The sequence below is a fragment of the Bombus vancouverensis genome, chromosome 10 (genome assembly GCF_051014615.1).
Source record: "Bombus vancouverensis nearcticus chromosome 10, iyBomVanc1_principal, whole genome shotgun sequence".
NCBI lineage: Eukaryota > Metazoa > Arthropoda > Insecta > Hymenoptera > Apidae > Bombus > Bombus vancouverensis.
Window position 1 is genome coordinate 8,449,967 of NC_134920.1, and position 12,983 is coordinate 8,462,949.

The 12,983-nt window shown below is 39.6% G+C and overlaps 1 protein-coding gene across 3 annotated transcripts in view; it reads left to right on the plus strand.

Annotated features, from left to right (window-relative positions):
• Fas3 (fasciclin 3) overlaps nt 1-12,983 on the plus strand; it is a 343,542-nt gene that overhangs the window by 308,247 nt on the left and 22,312 nt on the right. The window lies entirely within an intron of this gene.

Genomic DNA, 12,983 nt, shown 5'->3' on the forward strand with positions numbered 1-12,983 from the left:
TCGTGGACAGTCATAATTTTATATTCGAGCCGAGATCGCGTTCGCAGATAAATACCTGGAATGACCATGCCTGCCTGGACGTCTCAATTTTGTCCTGCAATATCTACATGATAAGTATCCGGTAAAATGCACTGTTCGCGTGTCTGTATACGCACAATGTCGAAAAAGTTGCCCAGTTCCCTCTCATCCGATGAGGTGGTTTATTACACGTGTTAGTTTATTAAAGAGACGAGTAATAAAATTGTAATAGTCAGTGTATATTAAAATCACTTTAAATACAAGTACAGAGATATTGTATGCTGGTCGTATGCCAGGCTATACTGATTCGCTATAAGGACTCGTTACAATGACTGTCCTAGAGAGCACGTTCGTCTGTTTACAACTACAGTTGTTGTTATAAGAACTCTGGTTGACGATTACAAATAACGGCGATAATATTTTGTCCTGAGTTCGTTCACCTTTGAACCTAGCAAACGAAAACAATGTTGACACTCCAAGGCACAACAATATGAGTCTCTTCCGATTCGTATATCGAGATATGTTTAATTTTATGTGCCAGACTAGGTTAGCTGCGTAGTAGTGACACTTGTATGTGAATATCAGTGTGTGGAAGTATGTGTGTGCGCGGCGTCTCGAAAACAAAGGAATGTAAACTGTTGAGTTAACAGTCTGGTATGGAAGAAGGTGAGGCGCGTGCAAGTGAGTATCGATGAATATCTTTGAAATCGTTTATCAAATAAATATATAACTATTCTAATACAAATTCTAAGTGTAAATTTAATGTTCCTATACCAGTATTTCGGCAATTAAGATCCAAAATTCTCAACAATCGTATATATTCATCGAATGTTCCTACAAGCGTTCGAATACTTTTGTCGACATATTGTAAAAAGATTTTAAAAACGTGTCTAAACGATCGCACGGTCATCGTCGTCATCACATTTTGCCATTCAACCATTCGTTCAATTTCTCTCGTTTTCCAATTTCTTTTTACTTTCATTGATTGATTCGATCTTTCCCGTTTCTCCATTATACCGTTGCACACATTGAGAGACACACGACGAGTCTGTCGATTCGTATCGACCAAATAACCCGTCTACGCTCATCGATGCAAAATTCGCTGGTTTGAACGCCTCGTTTAACAAAACCTCGGTCGTCGCTACGAGGGAGAGATCTGGTATATTTCCTTCGATCAATTTCGGTGCACCCTCGCGAAACTGCATCACCGTTTCGTCCCCACTCCCCCATTTAAAGTGTTCCATTTACGCGCAACGGGGAAAACAAGGGGAGCAAATATTAGAGTAAATTGAAAATTCTGTCGGCGTCCGGACGACAGGGGGACGAGAGAGGCTCTTTTCGCACGGGATCGTTAATAATCAGGAACAGAAAGCCCGAAGACTCTGTTCCCCTGTTTAATTGTTACAGTTTAACGAACCGTGCGACCGGTTGCTTTTGCAACAGAAATACTCACGGCGTAGCGTCGCTGCCAGCGAGGCTACAACAACGTAGAAATCGACGAAACTTGGCGAATAAGTGGAAGGAAGCGCAACTACGAGAGAGAACTGTTACGAACCGATCCATTGTAAGGTGACAACAGATCGGCGATAACTGCCGCTCAACAATCATCTTTGCGGCAAGCTACGTCTGTTCCATCGGTCAACTTTCGAACGTGTCGAGCGTATCTTTTACCCCATTATCGAACGTTCGATGCACCTTTTGGAATTTCGTTATTATTATTCGGCGCGCGTGCAATGTTGCATTATCTCTTGTAAATTTTAGTTTCTCAGAATATTAGACTCTCGTGGCTAATATTCTATTAATCTTCCAGATTGTCTAATAGGAATTACAATTTCGCCCATGTTTCTTAATTACAAATCGTCATATGACCACCCGTAAAGCAACTAAAATTTAACAGAATTACTTGATAATTTGGCATCGTTTGATCGCCATTTCATAAATTCGATCGATCTTATCGAAAGACCAAGGAATTTCAAAATATTCCACTTCTGACACTAATCGCCCAACCAGCAGTTTGTTTTTGCTCCAGAAAAAGAGATACTTCAGGGATAAAGCTGAAGTTTCAAGGCTGAAGTACACTCATCCAAACTAAATTTCCATTTGCAGCAGTTCGCGGACGCTGTTCTTACCTATCTCGAACGAAGTCGGCGTAAATCTAATTAAACAAACTACGAACTCGCGTTGCCGAACGAATTCGGAATCTCTACCCTTGTTTTCTTCTATTTCGCGGTCCATCCACCCAACGGTATTAAATTTCGTTGGAATGCACCAAGATACGCAGTTTTATTCTAATTTCACTTCTCCGTTCTATAAAAATATGAATTTGTATAAATATCCACAGTCAAGCAACGGACAAGGATAAGGTAAGAAATGCAAAGATCGTGACCGTGTCGTGTCCGACGAGCAGAAACGCGATAGTTATTTAACGCGAAATCCATTTTGCGTAACTCGATTCCGACGCCATCATCGGCTGAGCAAAACCGATTTGCCAAGTTTCGTGAAGGGTAGAGAAGCTTCGTATCGTGCTTGAGACGAGCTTCTCTTCCTGCGTTCGCGAACTACCTGGAAAAAGGGGTGAATCGAGGCTGACGATGCTCTCGGACCGGACGAACGATGATGAGTTGATTTACTGTCGTGTAAACCAACCTTAATCCCCGTCAAGATTTGTGGCCATTTCACCTAAATTACCGCTTCAAGCAGCTCCATCGGCTACCACATTGACCTTTCAGACGATCTAAGTTTTTCCCCCTGTGTCATTTCTTTCGTCGTTATTGATCGAACGTTACGTTAGAGATTGATATTTTCTCGAGACGAGATGATCGATTCGTTGGATTAATTTTCATGAATCGTAGTGAAATTTCATTGGCACCAGTAATGAGATCAGATTATGATCCACGATTATGTCGATAGAGTTTGAAAGAAATTTGAAAATGTATAATACGTAGAAGTTAAGGAACGTTTAGCGCATGTAGGTATTTCGATCAGAGATCGGAAAATAGGCGTTGAAAAATGTTCGTAAATCATTATGTATTGTATTATATCTTTTAAATCCAAAGATTAATTTATTTCTGCATGATTATCGTATCATGGTGCCATTTTTCGTAGTAACGAGTATTTCCCAAATGTTTTCAATTAAAATCGTTTTTTAATTCGAAACTGACATTCTCGCCGATCTTTTAATAAAAGTGTAGATAATCACCAATTGCGAAGCGTTTCATTTAAAGCCTTCGTTGCGAACGGGACGTGAAATTAATTATTTTACTTGTCGTTTTCGGATCTATCGCGTGATATCAACGTTAAAACTCGTCGGCCTGTAAAACAACGCCGTGTAAGAGGAACAGAGAGATTTCCGTCGAGTTACAGGAATTTATTAAAATCACTGTGATCGAGATACCGATGCTATTACGCCTCCCGTAGCACGCTCGAATTTCAATTTTTTATTATTCATGAACAAAAATCGAGGTGTTTCGCGCGATTAATTATAGAAAAAAAAAATCGCGTGATCCCTCGTACGATCCGTCGAAGCAATGTATTTACATCGGATTTTGTGTTTATCCTGTTTCGTCGCTGCGACAGGCTAACGAGGATGGGCAATTAAAATTAAAAATCAATAAAATGGTGGCGCGCTCGACTGTTCACGTTGGTTATTTCGTCGACGCGACGAAACGGCTGAATCGAGGAAATATTTATCAATTTTTGTCGATAGAGAACACTCGATTGTTCTTTTACGGTCGCGTTAATCCGTATGATTATACACGATACTCGTCGTTGTTCGATAATGACTAATTATTTGCATACACGCGATGATGTAATGCAGTTTCTGAACCTGCTCCTCCCCCGCATAGAGAATAATTTATGTGGTTAATGCATGAGGTACGATTTACAAGGCGATGATAATTATGGTTGGATCCGCGCGACCGTGGACCCGCCAAAAATTTATACACGTCGGTTTTGCTTTAATATCGTGTAACGTGCGCATGATTAACTTCCAAACGGGGATTAAATATTTATTTATTTATTTATTTAACTGACGGTAAAATATATTAATAAATAAATATTATACGTATAAAATAATCTGTAAAATGTGAATTACATGGGGGATATTTATCTATGGAATATGAAAAATAAAACAACGTTTAATACAAAGCCACGTTCAATTAAATTGAAAAAGCGATGTTTATCGAAATACTTCCAAAATATTCCTATTGTATTATCGAACCACGTACACGCTCCTTCAAAATATAATTTCTTTCTCAACTGACCAGCCGTGATTAATTCGCGGCAATCGAACGACGCTTGACGAAAAAATCATTTTCCCTCTTTCTTTTATCAATCATTCGCCGGAAACAGTTCTTTTCGGCCGCGGTCACTTTCCGAATATTTCACAGGTTACTAATTGCTAAAACGTCGAAGGGACCTTTTAACTCTGGACGTTCGTCATTAAACCATCAAATACGTGGCCACGATGAATGGCCAAATGGATCCATTTGGTGATCGCGGGGCGACGACTCTTTCACCAGCCAAGTCACGCTAGCCGCTTCGCTACGCACCATACAAAAATGCAATACGTTCGAGAGCAACTGCTCCATCGGTACAAGTAATGCATGGATTTCCCATGTGTCACGAGATTGCTCTATTTTCCCCGGGCTTGAATGATGTACCCTTTTCCTTGCTCGGTTGGTCTGGAAAAAGCTTTAGGGATTTGAAACATAGAGAACTACTCTGCCGTCGTACTCGATAGTCGTGTTTCTCCCTTCCATAAAGCGTCAACTTTTTTCGCTGGATCCTCTTTTTGCATATACTTGTCTGTCTATGCAATACCTTTCCATGCAGCTTATCAGCAAGGAAACGAGGCCAGCGATTTTTCCACTGGAATTAAGATCATTCTTATCGAGGAACGGCGGAGACGAACAGTCTTCGGGAAAGATCTTTAATCCCTTCGTTTGTCGATCTTCGACGATATCGTAATCGGTGAAAGGCAGAGAAGAAGAACTTTACTTTCTCTTGATAGGATAGGATGAGTCACGAGAAACAAGGCACCTACATATCTCTATCACTTACTGTTTCACGAAGAAACTCATGAAAATTATGTTACCCCGTTTCAATGGGCATGCGTAACGACAGATTTAGAATGAAAGGATGATCTCGAAAAACGATTTCATCCGACGTCGCACGCGCCCCTTGAAATAGTATTACTTTGTCCGGGCAAGTTTTATCACACAACGGTAAATAAAGCAGCCCGTGCATACGAATGCAATAAGAGAAAATTTAATAAAAAGTTGAAAAACTAGGGAAAAATGTCAACTCTGAAAACCATCGTACGACGGTAGCTTGACAATTACGCACGAACAGTCGGAAACTATTTCATTATATTCAGTAGAAAGAAGAAGCAGTCGAACAAGTTAAAGCGATATAAAAATTAGAAACGCGTAACTGCCCTTATTATTATGGCCCTTTCTCGAGGGCGGCCTTCACGTTGCAACGGATTGCCAGCAGTTAATATCCACGTCAGCGTATCCTTTAAATACATCCTTGCCCTGAATTTTAACATACGAGCCGCGTGCAGCGCCTGCACTTCGCTCTGATTACGACGAAAATCGAGTTTCGTCCTCTCGTCTGCAACTATGGGGTGAACCAGGCACAGGGAACAGGAACAGGAACACGAAACACGGCATAGTGGGTAGCTTCGCATATTTTGTAGCGACACACCGAGAGCGAAATTAGCAATGTTAGAGAATATCATCTAATACGAGAAGTGCCGGCTGGGATTAGTTCCACCCCTTGCAGCTTGCACATAGTAGGTAGCCGCAGCGGTTTGCTCCGACACTGTCCTCGTGCATCCCTTTAATTCCGCTTTCCTTCATCCGTTTCTACTTTGTCGTATCTTCGCCTCGTACGGTTACTTTATTCCTTCCTCTTCTTTTTCCCTGCTCTGTATTCCTTTCCTCGTATCCGTCTTTCCATGCTTCTTGCTCTTCGTCGTTTTTTACCCCTTGCGCCAGACAATTAAGAAAATAACATTTTCGAAAAGAAATATCGCGTTATATGTTTTTCTTCAGAAACGGGATACTCTTATTAAACGTACGATTCTTTTAATTTTTCTCCTTTCTCGTTTTCTTCTTCGCTGTAATTTTGCTTTAGTATTTATAATTGGAGCTCTTTATGCATATTCACGTTTTTATGAATGGAGCTAAAAAGATGGAACTTGGACACACATTCCTTTCACACGCTGAATCTTATAACGAGTACTATACTTTGTAACATATCGCGCATTTTATGCATTCTTTCCTTTTTTAATTTTCCATAAATCTAAAGTCTGCTTGTAACCACCTGTAGATTTTCATGCATGTTTTCGTGCATTAGAATTCATTAGAAATTACCAACCGAGACGAACAGAGAGATTAGAATTAGGTGTATGTCGTTCTATGAAAATCCACATAAAGTAGACAAAATAGATCGATCTTCTTCTAACATCTAATTTTTCTTATTCTTATCTTCATCGCTCCAGAAACCAGCGTTGCCCTCGCGCTTCTACTTTTGTCCGAATATGTTCGTCCAACTAGCTCCGTCATTTCCTATCGTGACGCACACTTCATGAGGCGAAAATACACAGTCAAGAAAATTGGAAATCAGTGGGAAATTGTGTACACGTGAAACGAGTGCGGCGCATCGCATTTCCATATAACCGAGATTATCTCACCGCGTCCTTTAAAATTTAAAAGTCGTGATTCGCGATCGGATCACTGGTGCCGACGATATTCCCGAAGAGTCGTGTACTACGTCTTCTTCTGAAAGAAATTTACGCCACACCCAGAAAGTATGTAAGCGCAGATATGGTAACGATAAGAAAAAATAAATTTTTTAGTAGAATATAAATCTTCGTGAGTCCGTGTCGTGGCGACGTGCTCGCCGAAGACGAGGAAGATGTTCTACGTTAAAAAATATCGCGGTTAAACAATATTTACGACGTCAGGATTGGATGGCCTTATAAATTATTTCACCGAGGAAAATCATTTTTGCTACTTCTCTCAGGGAATTGTCCATTTTTTTAAAACTTTGGTTATTCATCGTTGCGCTTGTCGCCATATTTTTCAATTAATTACTCGACCAGACGACTGAAAATTACTGGGTCAACGTGTGCACAACGAATTGCTAGTTTCAATTGAATCCATATTTAAATTAGTCAACCGACTGTTTCATCGTATGGACTTTTATCAATCGTATCATTACGTATCAAATAAAATGTCTATAATTTATGGTAAAACGATTACTTTTATGCTTTTATTAATTTGATTTTTTCTCGTCTCTATTCAATATTCTCAGGAAGGAATTAGGTTCGTTCGTTCGAATCCTTGGCCAGATAATGACGCTATCTATCATTCGTGTCACTCGCAATTGTTCGCAGAAGTCCATGCTTACTTCTTATTAAAATATACTTTCCGGAATTCTTCTAAATTTCCACGTGTCTGGAGTTGAATTTTAATTCTTTCGCAAATTACCAAGAATTATATTTTTACGACCTATTTTCAGCGCTTTAAATTCTCCTTCGTATTTCATAACTCTGAGCTCTTCGTTTTTATTTCTCTTACGTCTCATTTTGTTTCTGCTCGCGGTTACACGTGTTCCCAAGTAGGTCTCGCGATTCCCTGCTTTAACGCGACAAAAATAGACGGCAATAAGAATTCAGTATACAAAGGACGTGTTTACCAGTCATTTTTGGAAGGGTTGAGACAGTCATCGATACGCAAATTCAAACTGGCAGCGATTCATCCCGTCCACTTGTTCCCTCCGCCCTTTGTCCGCCACGAGCATTTTCTTCTCGGCGAAAACTGCAGTTCGAAAGGAAGTATCTCGTGGGAACGAGCGAGCATGATTATTGGTGGATCGCTTTGTGTTTTTCCTTTCTTCGCGGTTCAACGTGTCTTGCTACGAGGGAACTTTAAACAGAAACGCGGCTCAACCTTGGGGGCATACTTCAGAATCGTTCGAGTCGCTTCGACAATGAAACTCTGTCGCGATTCTGCTAGACTGTCGGTATCTTGCCCTGCCATCGCTCTTTTCCCCTTTGTATGAATCGACATTGGTTTTTCGAAGAATTTGAATGTTCGAAGTAGAAGAGAAAATTAATCGCAGAATGAGCATCGAAAAATAGTAATTACGTTGGAATCATAAAAAAAAATTTTCAAGAAGCTTTATACGATGAGTTATAAACGCTTGGTGACGTTCAATATGATTGTTGATCGTAATAATTTTCCGAATAAGACGAATATCTAAAGAAACAATAAAATACACAGATATATGATTAATACTTGCACTTAGGATACGTATAAGCGGCCAAGTAGAAGCAGATCGCAAATGGCCAGACGTACTTTGCAACTACCGTGAAACATCATTTCTAAGTTCTATATCACTTGGCTAAACAGACGTGTTTTGACACGAAATAATGAAAATTCTGATGTAGAATTGCTTGACGATACGTTGAATGTTGACAGGAAATCGATATTCAATAAACTTTCCTAAACGAGGCATCGCATAAGAAGCTCTAAAAAGATAAAGCAGGATTTCATTAAATTTAATTTATGGACGAGTACAGTGTCGATTCATTATGCGGGGCTGCAAAGTGCATCAGCCTCATAGGTGCACTGATGCACGCCACTGTCCACAAATCATCGCATCTGTTGCTGCGGTTTTCGGACCTCCGCGGCAAATGTAGGGGCACGGGACGGTGAAATGGAGGTGTTTCAAATTAGATCGCGACGTCAGCCGTATAACAAATTGATGGCCGGAAAATCAAATTGGATTTATGTGCTTACGATAGTCGAACGGTGTCCTAATCTAATGAGAGCATCGAACGCGTTCGTTTACAGCGTGTGTTTTCGATCTAAAGAAGAATCAAGCAGATAATCTCGTGAATTCCCGAGCTGTAAAGGAAATTACGTTACGATAAACCAATCCTCGAATCGTAACGAAATAAATCTTATTTTAATATCGTTACTTGGTTTCTTTGTTTAATCGATCGGTAGCATCGCGATATCGTGGCTTCAACGGTTTGAGCGTATCGTTTCCGCTGATTGAAAGAGCTACTTTGCGAACTGTCTCTGTTTTAAGAAAGATTCTCACAAAGGAAAGCATAACGACTCTTAAGGATAGACTGAAAGAGCCTCGAGTGGCTCGACAATTTCTTTTGAAATCTCCTACTACTTTCCTTCTTCTTCTTTTACTTTCTTTTTACATCGGAGAGTACATCTCGACGAAGAATACAGGAACATAGGAAAGATAATAAACGATAAGAATTAATTTTACGTGAAAGATTGACACCGTGGAATCAAGAGAAAAAAGAAAAATGATGAAAGATGCTCGGAGGAGAAAAAATTAAAGAAATAAAGGTGATTAAAAATGTTCGTTTTTAAGGTACATATCAAGTTCCTGATGGAACAATGGACGTTGAAAGGAGTTTCTTTCTCTTAAGGAAATCGCTTAGCGAGTTCTTTCACTGGACAAAATAAAAGCTCCTTCTTGTTCGTCACAGTAAAAAGATTATAATCACGAATGAATAGAGACGGGATTTAATTAAGTGGTGCAAATAAATCAAAGCAGAGAAACAAAGTCGTTTCTGCAGTACCGCGTTTCTATACCTTTTTTCAACCCCCCGGTGAAGAAGTTTCATGATGATTTTTCATCGGTTACGAGAATGCCTCTGTTTTAAGCCCTACCGTATGTAATTTACGGTATTAATGTGTTTTACACGCTATATGTTAATCGCGACGTAGCTTTTCTTACGTGGACGTGAGTTACGTTTATGTAGGAGAGAACGCTTGTATGCAAAACCCCAGCGTAATCTTCAAAGGATACAGCAAACGCGAACGTAAACGTTATTTACGAAACACTAACCATAGAACATTTTTGTATTATGCATGTATGGTATACTATACGTAACTTGCGAAAATTCCATTTGCATTGCAACGAGGCACGACTATTCGCGATTACATCGATAAAATCCGAAAATATCCACTTTGTCTCACGACAAATCTTTTTCCTCGTTACACTCTGATTTATTGCTCACTTGCCTGTAATAACTCAATCAAAAAGAAGAACTGCGATCTTGTTCGATTAGCAACTCTCGTTTCCCTTTTCCCTCTCGCAATTAACGCGTCATAGGAGGCACGGTGACTCTATCATCATCATACAAATTAGATCTAAGCGTGGCCAGTTACATTTGCTACATAAGAAAATTCTAAACATCTAATTCGTTGCCGCTGACATATGAATTGACTAGATGGCAATGCGTTGAGGAAGAAACGAGGTCGAATTTCATTCGAGGGATCATAAGCTGCATCAATCTGTCGAGTTAGGAACACGGCCTGTCTCACATCGAGCCGAACGTGGCCGATCTCGTGCACGATGCCATTATGATAATGCGACCGAAGAAATATGATAAACCGGGCGTGGCGCGAATAACGATTATCATATTTCATCTCGCCTTGACGCATCGAATAATAACTACCCACGAATTGTATCAGCCGTTCTTCTTACAGGCATCTTTCGTCATCCCTTGTCGCGCGCGGGACTTTGTTTTGCCGACAAATCAGATGCTCGTTAGTTTTTCTTTATGCAACGATATACCAACCGTAGTATAATTTTCAAGGCGATAAAGAAACGGAAGATTGTGTTTGTACATACTTAACTTTACACAGAGAAGCGCTTGGGAGGAATATTAGAAAATACTTTAATTAAATAGCTGACAATTTGCATTCATATTTCTTTTAAGAACAGCGTTCAAGTGACAGTAAATTTTGTAAATCGTAGTAAACAGACAGTTTCTCAAGAAGAGAAGAAATAAAAGGACTTACAAAATAATTGTTCAGAGGATAGGATAAATTTTCTCCAAATGTAACGAAGAATATAAAATTTATATCTGTCTCTATACAATAAATTCACAAGGCAACGGTGCTACCGCCCGATTCGTGATTCAATTATAGCAACAAACTGCGTTACACTGTGAAACGTTCGCACGGATAATGAACCAATTTTCTCTAAAATTTAATTTGTTGCAGAACAGTCGCTCGTAAGCCTGTTTCTCGTTTTTCACTGCGGCGTTGCTCACGAGCATCGCGCACAAGAGCACGCGTGACTGTTTATAACGAACTAAGCCGAAAACCGAGGGAAATCCAGTTTTCTTTTAATGTGCAACCGCTTTTACACACTGCACTGTCGAGAACATAATACAGCTTACGTTTAAACAAGTATGAACGATGACCAATTGAAAAAGGAACATGGAAACAGAAACTGAAAGTCCGCCTTTTAATCCACCCATTATTGGATTACTTTTTCTCCCAATTTCAAACATACTACGAGAATTCTGCTTCGATTTAATTATATCAAATGCTATCGAAACGAAAAACTTTAACTACAATATATTACTCAAGGTAAACGATGCATACACATACATTCAGGCATATTTCTACTGCGTGTTCGATACTCTACAATAAACGGTCTTCTAATTCTCAATTAGCCGTCATCCACATAAATTCTTATTCCTAAAGACAGCCCCGTTGCAAACATATATTATATGTACACAGAAAGTTGAAATGCTCAATGATGCTCAGATGGATTATTAAACGTGTTGATTTATTAAAGATACGAGTGATACAATTGTGATAGTCGATTATATTAGAATCACTTTAAATACAAGCACAAAGATATTGTATACCTGTCGTAATCGTCGCTCACTCGATGCTACTGTTCAACTCTACGCTCGCTATTCGACTGCATGACTCGCTATTTAATGATTCGCTATACTGATTGTCCTACAGAGGCGTTCGTCTATTTGTATCGACCGGTGGTATCATAAAAAGTTCCAATGTAACTCCAGTTGACGATAACAAATAATATTTTGTCCGGAGTTCGTTTACCTTTGAACCTAGCAAACCAAAACAACGTTGACGCTCCAAGTCACAACAATACGAGTCTCTCCCGACTCGTATCTTCCATTGACTCATGTGCCGCTACAATACTTTGAATGAATCCATAACGCGTCTTATAACGCAAACTGTAACTCTAACACCAGTTTGACAATGCAATTACTAATGGAACGTGGCAGTTACACGTTCTCGCTTTCCTAGTAAGCGTTGCTGTCTCTTTCTCTCGTCCATTTCCTAGACATTGGAGCTGGCTCAGGTACAGCTCGATACTTTCGAAGCTTTTTGCGCCGAAACTTTTGTTCATTTGCGATACAAGCGGACTGTAGGTAGTTCTCGTTATCCATTACATACCAGTACAATTACGGAAAGTTTCAGGAAAGCGATGGGGATGGGGTGCGCTGGTTCGAAAGGAAATTCCTTCGAAGCTCGCCCGTCTTTTTTTCCGCGCTGTTTTAGATGAACGATCGCGCTGCAAGTTTCAGCCACGTTGTGGGGAGCAAATAGGGAAAGCCGATTGGAAAAGAGGTAGCCGTGCAAAATGGGAAACGTAATCTCACGTCGTTTTGTTACTCGATAAAACGATACAACGATACACAGATATTTGTATCTACGTCTGTCGCTCGAAAGAATCTGAAATCTTATTTATGTTCCGTAGAATGTAATACCGTTATTATCTTCGAAGAATATGAAACGATCGAAAGTGTTATTTATAGAAGTATAAGAAAGTAGGAAACGCTTCCGTCAGTTTATTGTAAAAGTGTACAGAACGATGGCGGAAGATTAAGAATTTGAAATAAGAAGCCGTAGAAGTGGAATTAAGGTATAAAAAGTCTAATATAAAAGGGGCTTTTAGGAATTAAGATTAAAGAAATCAATTTCACGAAGTTGGAAAGCAGGACGAGCAAAGTCATAAAAAAAGTACAAAGAATATAAAAAGTATGAAATCGTATAAAATGTTTTCATACAGTGCAAGTTTCATTCTTCGAAATGAAACGTCTTATATGAGTTTTACGATTTTCTTTACGAAGAGTCGAAAGCACGAGT